Genomic DNA, 10,511 nt, shown 5'->3' on the forward strand with positions numbered 1-10,511 from the left:
GCAGACTGTGAAGAGCTACAGAGGGATCTCACAAAACCAGGTGTCTGGGCAGCAGAATGGCAGATGAAATTCAGTGTTGATAAATGCAAAGTGATGCACATCGGAAAACATCATCCCAACTCTACATATAAAATGATGGGGTCTAAACTAGCTCTTACCACTCAAGAAACATCTTGGAGTCAGTGTGGATAGTTCTCTGAAAACATCCACTCATTGTGCAGCAGCAGTCAGAATAAGTGAACAGAAACTTGGGAATCGTTAAGAAAGGGAGAGATGAGACAGAAAATATATGGCTTTCATATAAAATCCCTGCTACGCCCACATCTTGAATACTGCGTGCAGATTAGAGATGTAAACAGTTAAATGGTGTGAGGAAGTGGGACTGTTCGTACTGGGGGCTGGGAATGCTGGGTGCAGTTCTTAAGTATCTAGCAAAGCAAAAGGACAGCGCAGCCCACTGCCTGACACTCTGTCTCCTAGCAATGGATGGCCTGGGCCTCTCCCCTGCAAAGGTGCAACTAAAGGTGTTGGAGACAAAGGGGTCAGGTGACCTCCTGGCCCGGGAAAGAAGCGGAGCAGAGAGGAGGGGCCGGAGGGGGTTGGGCAGACTGGAGTTGGCTGGGGATAGAGGGGAAGCAGAGAGAGAGGGCTCTGATCCCCGAGGGGGGCTGTGGGGCCCCAAGATGGACCTAGCAGGGGGGATCCTGTTATCGGTGCCTGCAAGACCGGTGTTGGACTGTGTTCCTGTCGTCTAAATAAACCTTCTGCTTTACTGGCTGGCTGAGAGTCCTGGTGAATCGCAGGACGCTGGGGGTGCGGGACCCTGACTCCCCCACACGGACAAATGGTTAACTGTAAGCATTAGGCTTACTGCTAATTGGCTCTTAACCGTTAACCCCGGTGGCCAGCCAGCTGGGAGTCACCTCGGTTAACTGGTTAAACGATATAATTTTAATTGTTTAACCAGTTAACTTTTTAGACCAATATTTACATCCCTAGTGCAGATGTGGTCGCCCCATCTCAAAAAAAGATCTGTTGGAACCTTCTCATAACACAACTACTAGGGCTCACGAAATGAAATTAATAGGCAGCAGGTTTAAAACAAACCAAAGGCAGTATTTCTTCACCCAACGCACAGCCAACCTGTGGAACTTCTTGCCAGAGGATGTTGTGAAGGCCAAAACTATAACAGGGTTCAAAAAAGAACTGGATAAATTCATGGAGGACAGGTCCATCAATGGCTATTAGTCAGGATGGGCAGGGATGGTGTCCCTAGCCTCTGTTTGCCAGAAGCTGGGAATGGGCGACAGGGGATGGATCACTTGATGATTCCCTGGTCTGTTCATTCCTTCTGAAGCACTGGCACTGGCCACTGTCGGCAGACAGGACACTGGGCTGGATGGACCTTTGGTCTGACCCAATATGGTCATTCTTCTGTTCTTATGAAATGACAGTCTCACCAAGGGACAACAGTTGAAACTGGAAGAGCATCCTCTTCCTGTGATCATTCTGGATGTTAGGAGCCACACCAGAATGAGTCTCTGGGAACCAGGGGCAGCTCTAGGTATTTTGCCGCCCCAAGCACGGCGGGCAGACTGCCTTCGGCGGCTTGCCTGCAGGAGCTCCCCGGTCCTACGCATTCGGCGGCACGCTTGCGGGAGGTCCGCCGAAGCCGTGGGACCAGCGGACCCTCTGCAGGCATGCTGCCAAAGGCAACCTGCCTGCCGCCCTCATGGCGACCGGCAGAGCGCTTGGCGTGCTGGTGCCTGGAGCTGCCCCTGCGTGGAACTTTATAAAGGACTTCAGAGACACTGCAGTGATTCCTTCCTATGGTGGCATGTATGAAGTAATACTTTGCTGCTGTGTTTGATTGCATAGATCTGGGCTAATTTAAAATTGGAAGCATGTGATGATGAAAGCAGAAGAGTGGTAGGTCAGATGCTGCCCACTATTTTGAAATTGGAAGTCTAGGGATTGTGGAGACCTTATGAGTTTTGAAATGTACTGGCATGTTTTAAGGGTGCCAGAAGACAGCCTAACAACCGATCCACTACCATGTTCTGCTGATGCTGCTCACATTCCTTGGTGAAAAGAACTTACATGTAAAACCCTGGCTTTTTTTCTATGCTCATGACTCCCCCTACTGCCTAGCTGCAGAACATACAATTTGCTGCTTTCTCACAGCTAAAGAGAGTCAGTAATGCAGGTAACAGAGGTTTGTACGTTTGGTGCGGAACATCCGGAGTTTAATCCCCAGTGACAGTGATGGTGTCTGTATATGGTTTGCTATAAAAGCACTGGAGACGTTCCTCAAGCCTGGGGGGCCCCCATTGGCTGGCTGGCAGGCAATCAATCACCCATGGCTTTGGGGCCCAGGGGGATCCCCATGAAGAGGCCTGAGCTCCTGCCCCTGGAGTCAAGGCCCCTCCTCCCTGCCGAGAGTCTTGGCCTTGTGCCGCGCTGGGAACAGCCCGGTTGTGGGGCAGGGCCGAGGCAGTGGGCCGGGGCGGCTCGGAGTCGGGTGTCGCTGGAGCACGCTTGGTTCGTTGGGAGAGAGTCTCACGGTGGCGCTCGGTTTAGACACACGGCCTGGGAGCAAGGCCCCGCACGGCACCACTCTCCAAGGAGCCGGCCCGGGCAGCGATGTCCTGTTCACCTCGTGCAGGAGGTGTCACCCCCAATTACAACCCGGAGCCCCCTACTGGCCCCTGCACGTCACCTGAGCCTGGGGGCACCGTGTTTGGGCCCGTGGTGCCCATCCCCCTTTCCTTGTTCTGAGCACGCGCAGTGCAGGCCCGGGGGGCACTGAGAGCCCCCCAGCTCTGTGCCAGCCAGGAGGTCTGGGTGGGGGACGCCCTTCGTGCTGCTAGGAGGAAACACTGACACTGACCGTTTCCTGTCGACAAGCCACCGAGGGCTTCAGCAGTGCAGGCTGTTGGGGGACACTGAGCAGAAGTGATCGGGGTTACGGGATGGGCCAGGTTAGGCTGTCGCTGGGCCAGTATTTGTGCTTAAACCCGTAACTGGTGCTTGATGCATGCTAAGGTATAGATGGTGTGGATCACGCGTGTTGTTAATATGATTTCTATTTATATGTGACCCAGCATATATTAGTCAACACGGGACTCCTGGGTTCTATGCTTGGCTCTGGGAGGAGCGCAGAGTCTAGTGGCTTAGAGCGGGGGGGTCTGGGAGCCAGGACTCCTGGGTTCTCTCCCCAGCTCTGGGAGGGGAGTGGGGGCTGGTGGTTAGAGCAGGGGGGGGCTGGGAGCCCGGACTCCGGGGTTCTCTCCCGGCCTCTGGGCGGGGCGTGGGGGCTGGTGGTTAGAGCAGGGGGCGCTGGGAGCCAGGACTCCTGGGTTCTCTCCCTGACTCTGGGAGGGGCGGGGGGGCTGGTGGTTAGAGCAGAGGGAGCTGGGAGCCAGGACTCCTGGGTTCTCTCCCCAGCTCTGGGAGGAGTGGGGCTGGTGGGATAGAGCAGGGGCTGCGAGCCAGGTCTCCTGGGTTCTCTCCCTGCCTCTGGTAGGGGTGTGGGGGCTGGTGGTTCGAGCAGGGGGAGCTGGGAGCCAGGACTCCTGGGTTCTCTCCCGGCTCTGGGAGGAGTGGGGCTGGTGGGATAGAGCAGGGGGCTGGGAGCCAGGACTCCTGGGTTCTCTCCCAGCTCTGGGAGGGGAGTGGGGGCTGGTGGGATAGAGCAGGGGGGGTCTGGGAGCGAGGACTCCTGGGTTCTCTCCCCAGCTCTGGGAGGAGTGGGGCTGGTGGGATAGAGCAGGGGGCTGGGAGCCAGGACTCCTGGGTTCTCTCCCGGCTCTGGGAGGAGTGGGGCTGGTGGGATAGAGCAGGGGGCTGGGAGCCAGGACTCCTGGGTTCTCTCCCGGCTCTGGGAGGAGTGGGGCTGGTGGGATAGAGCAGGGGGGGGGCTGGGAGCCAGGACTCCTGGGTTCTCTCCCCAGCTCTGGGAGGGGAGTGGGGGCTGGTGGGATAGAGCAGGGGGGGGCTGGGAGCCAGGACTCCTGGGTTCTCTCCCTGGCTCTGCTGCTGACTCGGGGTGACCTGAAGCAGAGTGGCTCTGTGCCCCCAGGCCTGGGTGGCAGTTATCCGGGTCGAAGGGAGGAATTCCACCTCCATGGAAAAGTGAGTTCTGAGAGCCGCTGGCTCTGGTTTGTCAGCCAGGGCAGAACAGGACCCCGTGGTGGGAAGCTGGGGTGGCACCAGCTGGCAGCCCTGATTCTGTGGCACGTTTTTAAGTGAGGATCATTAGCCGCTGGCAGAGCTCGGCTGGGGGGCGGGGCCAGAGTCTCCATCCCCTGGCGTCTGTAATTCCAGACGGGGCCCCCGGCTCAGCGGGTGCGAGCGGCACAGGGTGAGGTTTGGGGCTATGGGGCTGTCAGAGCCCAGGCTGGAGTGAGAAGGGAAAAGTGTTGCCAATGAGCTTCATTTGCATGGGCTGCTCCCATAATTCCTTCAGTCACCATAACGAGACGTGCACTTGGCTTTGGTGTGGGGAGGCTGGACTGGGGCTCTCTGTGCTCGTAGGGCTGGGCTGGGCTCCTCCATGGAGCTGGGTGTTGGGGGCACTTCCAAGGGAGCCCGGCAGGTGGATTCCTGGGGGGCACCTCTGGGTGGGCTGCAGCATGTGAGTTCTGTGGAATGGGGTGGGGGAGCAGTGAAGAGATGTGGATGCTGCTTGCTGGCCCCAGGGGCACCCCAGCCAGGGAGTGTGCGAGAGCTGCTCGCTGGGCTGCTTCTGGCGACTTCCGACAGCTCCTGGCGCACGTTCCAGGGGCCTGGGGGATGAAGGTTGGGCCGGGTCATTCCAACCCTGTCAGCCTGACACTGCGCCTGGGCGACATATGGGGCGGCTGAGACGGGAGGGTCGTATCATTGCTCTCAGGCAAGGGGAGTTATTGGGAATGGCACCTGCCAGACTAACTGCCTGGGTTTTCTTGACAAGATTACCACCGTTTGGTTAATAAAGGGAATTGTCCCCCTCCGCTGCAGCGGTGTGTCCAGCTCCGGCCGCCGCGCCTTAGGAAACACGGGGACAAATTGGAGAGAGGCCAGAGAACAATCGAAGGTTTAGAGACCCTGCTGGTGAGGAAAGGGGGAGACCCTGGGCAGCCTGGGGTGGGTGGGGCTGAGAAGAGTCCTCAGGGCTGTTAGACGGAGACCGGGGATCAGCCGTTCTCTGTGGCCACTGAAGGCAGGACAGGAAGTAACGGGCTGAACCTGCTGCACTCTCAGGGGTTAAGCTCTGGAACAGGTGCCCCAGGGACGTTGTGGGACCCCCATCATTGGTGGTTTTTAAGAACAGTTGGAGAAACACCTGCCAGGGATGCTCTAGGGTTCCTTGGCCCTGTCACAGAGCAGGGGGCTGGGCTAGATGGTCTCTCGAGGTCCCTTCCAGCCCCACGTTTCTATGGTTCCATGTAACTGAAAACGGGGACGCATAGGATCATAGAATCTCAGGGTTGGAAGGGACCTCAGGAGGTATCTAGTCCAACCACCTGCTCAAAGCAGGACCAATCCCCAACTAAATCATCCCAGCCAGGGCTTTGTCAAGCCTGACCTTAAACACCTCTAAGGAAGGAGATTCCACCACCTCCCTAGGGAACCCATTCCAGTGCTTCACCACCCTCCTAGTGAAAAAGTTTTTCCTAATATCCAACCTAAACCTCCCCCACTGCAACTTGAGACCATTGCTCCTTGTTCTGTCATCTTCTACCACTGAGAACAGTCTAGATCCATCCTCTTTGGAACCCCCTTCAGGTAGTTGAAAGCAGCTGTCAAATCCCACCTCACTCTTCTCTTCTGCAGACTTCATCAATGGGTGTTTCTAGGGGGGGTCCTGCATCTTTATCAATGACTTGGAAGAAAACATAAAATCACACTGATAAAGTTTGCAAATGAGACAAAGCTTCAGGGAGGGGTAACTCTGTGACCTGTGTCCTCGATATACTGAGCAATCCGGGTCACTTGCAAAGCTGGGCACAAGCAAACACTGTGTTTTAGCACAGCCAAATCGAAAGTCACCTCCAGGAAGAAAGAAGGCCGGCCGTACTGGGGACTGAGAAGGACTTGGGACTCTCAGTGACTAATCAGCTGAACATGAGCTCCCTGTCCGATGCTGCGGCCAAAAGGGATTGACTCTGGGATGCATAAAACAGGAGAATCTGGAGGAGGAGCAGAGAAGTTATTGTATCTCTGTATGTGGCCCTGGTGTGACCACTGCTGGGATCCTGGGTCCGGTCTGGTGTCCAGTTCCAGAAGGATGTTGATAAATTGGGGAGGGGTCAGAGACGAGCCCCAGGAACGGATCAGAAAACCTGCCTCGTAGTGAGAGACTCAGGGAGCTCTGTCTATTTAGCTGAACAAAGTGATGGTTGTGGGTGATTGGAGCAGAGGCTGTAAGTACGTGCAGGGGGAACTGGGCTCTTCCGTCTAGCAGAGGAAGGGCCAACACACTCCAAGGGCTGGATGTTGCAGCTAGACAGACTGGAACTGAGGTGCAAAGTGTTACCGGGGAGCAGAATTCCCGGGTGGATTCTCCATCACTGACAACCTTCAACTCAAGCTTGGATGTGACGTTTCTAAACCATCTGCTTTTGTTCACACAGGAGCGATTTTGGAGCTGTTCCCTGGCCTGTAACAGGCTCAGACGAGCTTCTGGGAACTCGGTGGACATTAGCGCTGGAGGGCGGGCAGGCTGCCAGCGTTCCAGGGTACGTGCGTGTACACTGGAGTTGTCTGGCCTTGACCGTAGCGGGCTTCCCCTCCCTTACCCCACTGCTTGGCACTGGGAGCGGCTGCCTCCCGGGGCACATGGGGGGGGTTGTTCCCAGGTTTCTGGGTGGGCTTGGGCGGGTTGGTTCTTTGCCCAGAGGGTCCCTCGGTGCATTGAGCCCAGCATGGCTGGAAAGGGCTCTGCCGTTCCTGGTTCCTGGCACTAGAGGGGGCAGCGTCCCTGCTGCAGCAGAGCCCCAACCCTGTGCCATGTGCCAGGGTCTGGCCTGTGGGGCTGGGCGGGAGCCAGCGCTGGCAGCTCTGTGCAGGCTGCATTTCCGCCCTTTTGTGTGACTGATCCCTGGGCTCATTAACGGGAGGGGGGGGGGGATGTTCCAGCAGAGACAAATAGGGCATGGCCCCCTCCCTGCACGTGTGGGGCTGTTCTGTGTGGGGCAGGGGATGGGGACTTGTGCTCACACCCCAGAACAGTGGGGGGCCTCTGTGACATAAAAAGGGGGGACGCTGCCCTCGGGACCCCTGGGATGGCAGCTTGGTGACGGGGGGGGGGGCAGGAGCTGCGTGCCTGTGGGAAAGGGGCAGCGAGGGGCTGCCATGGGAAATGGGGGTGGGTGCAGTGGGGCAGGGAGGTCTGGGGGCTGGGGGAGGTTGCTATGGGGTAGGGAGCTCAGAGACCTGAGGGCTTGAGGGGTGCGGGAGAGGATGGAGGCTGGGAAGCTGCTCAGGGAACTCGGTCTCAGCTCTGAATTCGGATCAGGAAAACAATGTGAAGGTGGCGGAGCTGGTCTGTGTTCAGTGCGTCCCACATCCCCAGCCACAGACTGGTGTGAGAGCCAGGGGTGCTCGGGCAGGCCCAGGGCTGAGCTAGCAGGGTCTGCAGGTCGGGAGTGAGGGGCACTGGCAGAGCTGGGGGAGGGGGAGCCCTGGGCTGGGCGGGCAGGGGCTGCGGGTCAGCAGTGAGGGGCACTGGCAGAGCTGGTAGAGGGGGAGCCCTGGGCTGGGCTAGCAGGGGCTGCAGGTCGGGAGTGAGGGGCACTGGCAGAGCTGTGGGGGGGGGCGGACCCCAGGGCTGGGCGGGCAGGGGCTGCAGGTCGGGAGTGAGGGGCACTGGCAGAGCTGGGGGGGGGGGGAGGAGCCCAGGGCTGGGCTAGCAGGGTCTGCAGGTCGGGAGTGAGGGGCACTGGCAGAGCTGGGGGAGGGGGAGCCCTGGGCTGGGCTAGCAGGGGCTGCAGGTCGGGAGTGAGGGGCACTGGCAGAGCTGGGGGAGGGGGAGCCCAGGGCTGGGCTAGCAGGGGCTGCAGGTCGGGAGTGAGGGGCACTGGCAGAGCTGGGGGAGGGGGAGCCCAGGGCTGGGCTAGCAGGGTCTGCAGGTCGGGAGTGAGGGGCACTGGCAGAGCTGGGGGAGGGGGAGCCCTGGGCTGGGCTGGGCTAGCAGGGGCTGCGGGTCGGCAGTGAGGGGCACCGGCACAGCTGGGGGTGGCTGTCTGTCCCTGGTAGAGGATAAGAGAACAAACACCACGTGACAGCTGTTGGTCACGTTGCTAATGCACGACTGGCAGGGGCTCGGACACTGCGGGCTGAGCGCCATGAGAACCGGTGGAGCTGGAGGAGCCGGGACTGCTGAGCAAAGGAGCCCTGGGCTGGGCTAGCAGGGGGCAGTGGGTCAGGATTGAGGGGCACCGGCAGCGTCCAGGCTGCAATCGCCCAGCTCCCTCCTCCTCACACGCTGGGTCTCTCGGATCCTCGTTTCACAGGCACCAAATGGCCTGAAAAGGCCAGTTGAGTTTGAACGGCCTGAGCCAAAGACCCTTGTCCCCGTCCCTCCCTCTGCCCTGCCCTCTTCCTTTGCCTGGTGCGGTGGGAGCCGCAGCCCCCGAGCTGCCCTGCCAGGGCGGTGGTTTGGCGCGGGAGCCGCTGTTCGTGTCTCACATGAAAAGAATCGTTTTGGAAACATTCCTTCCCCTGCAGCCTGGGGCGGGCTGGCGCCGCGGCTTAACTCCGTGCTTGCCGCACCCCGGTCCGCGTGGTCAGGAACCCTGGTGTGTCCGGCCAGCCCAGGCCCCGAGCGTGGGGCAGCTCCGCCTCCACTCCCGCCTGCAGGGGCCCCTGCTCTGAGCTCGGGTGCTGCATACCGGGCCGGGGGGCCTGTCCTGTGCTGGGGCCCCTAGTCACGGGCTCCGTGGGCCCCCCGTAGCCCAGCCCCTTTGGCCCGCAGTAGAGAGAGGCCTCTCCCTTCGGATTGGCCGGGTGTTACCGCAGCACCTGGCCAAGGCTCGCCCACCCGCGGGTGCCAGGCGCTGCACTGGGCGCCCCAGGCGTGTCAGTGGCAATCATGGCTGAACGGCTCCTAGCAGGGTCGCAGCATCCCAGGGACTGGCCTGGCAGCCCCTGGCAAGGGGCCATGAAGCTAAAGCTGAGTGGTGTGGTGACCCCGCGTGCCAGTCACGCCACGCAGCTCGAGGGCTTCTCAAAGAGAGCTGGGGCAATTCCCCCCTGCCCCGGCACTGGTGCCCACCCTGTGAAACGTGCAGCAGCTGCAGGCGCTGCTGTGTGGCCCAGCCCCAGAGCAGAGCTGGGCCCTGCCCCAGAGAGCGCCCAGCCCCGGGGCACAGAACAACAGCTGTGGCAAGGCCCCGTCTGCCTCGCTGGATTTAGCACCCCCGCCCCCCCGGCAGGGACAGGGCCTGGGGTAAATCAGCCCCCGCTGGAGCGTGTTTGTCTCCCCCCTGCGGGGTTTGTTTCTCAGCCGTCCCGATAGGCCCCGGCATGGGCGCCAACTTATATGAGCTCCTGGGGCTTTAGCCCCAGGAATATTCACAGTCAGGGGCTCTGCTCCAGCAATATTTGGAGCTAGGTTTCTCCCCTGCTCTGGGCTGCCGGCAGCCGCTGGGAGCCCAGAGCCTTTTAAATTCCAGCCGCGGCCGGGAGTCAGAGGGCTCTGCGCTGCCCGCTGCGGCGGGGAGCCCAGAGCCCTTTAAATCTCAGCTGCGGCTGGGATTTAAAAGGCTCTGGGCTCCCCGCCGCAGCGGGCAGCCCAGAGCCCTCTGACTCCCGGCCGCGGCTGGGATTTAAAAGGCTCTGGTCTCCCCATGGCTGCCAGCAGCCCAGAGCCCTTTGAATCCCAGCCCCTGGCTGCTGATTGCCCCCTCCCCAGACCCCTGCCCCAACTGCCCCCGAGGACCCCCACCCCCTATCTAAGCACCACTGGTCCTTGTCCCCCGATTACCCCCTCCTGAGACCCCTGCCCCTAACTGCCCCTTGGGACCTCAGCCCCTATCTAAGCCTCCCTTCTCCTTGTCCCCAACTGCCCCCTCCTGAGACCCCACCCAACTTCCCCCCAGGACCCTCCTACCTGTCCCCTGATAAACCTCCTGGACTCCCATGCCTATCCAATTGCTGCCTGTCCCTTGACTGCCCCTGAACCTCCGCCCCATTCAACCCCTGCTCCTTGTCCCTTGACTGCCCCCGGAACCCCTACCCCTTCTCCAACCCCAACCGCTTACTGTGCCACTCAGACCAGCGTGTCTGGCTCCGTGCAGCTCCAGACAGTTGCTGCCATGCTCCCCCATGGAGCCCACAGCCCTCTCCCACCCCCAGCACCTGCCTTCCAGATTTGAACACCTCAAAATTCAAGAGTGCTCAAGCTCGGTTTGGGCAGCTTTTACTTCATTTCTCCCAAATCAGTTTCCCCTGCAAGGTGCCAACTGAAGGTGTTGGAGAACAGAGAGATCGGGTGGCCTCCTAATGCCTGGAAAAGAGACAAAGGC

Source organism: Mauremys reevesii, linkage group 2 (assembly GCF_016161935.1).
Source record: "Mauremys reevesii isolate NIE-2019 linkage group 2, ASM1616193v1, whole genome shotgun sequence".
Taxonomy (NCBI): Eukaryota; Metazoa; Chordata; order Testudines; family Geoemydidae; genus Mauremys; species Mauremys reevesii.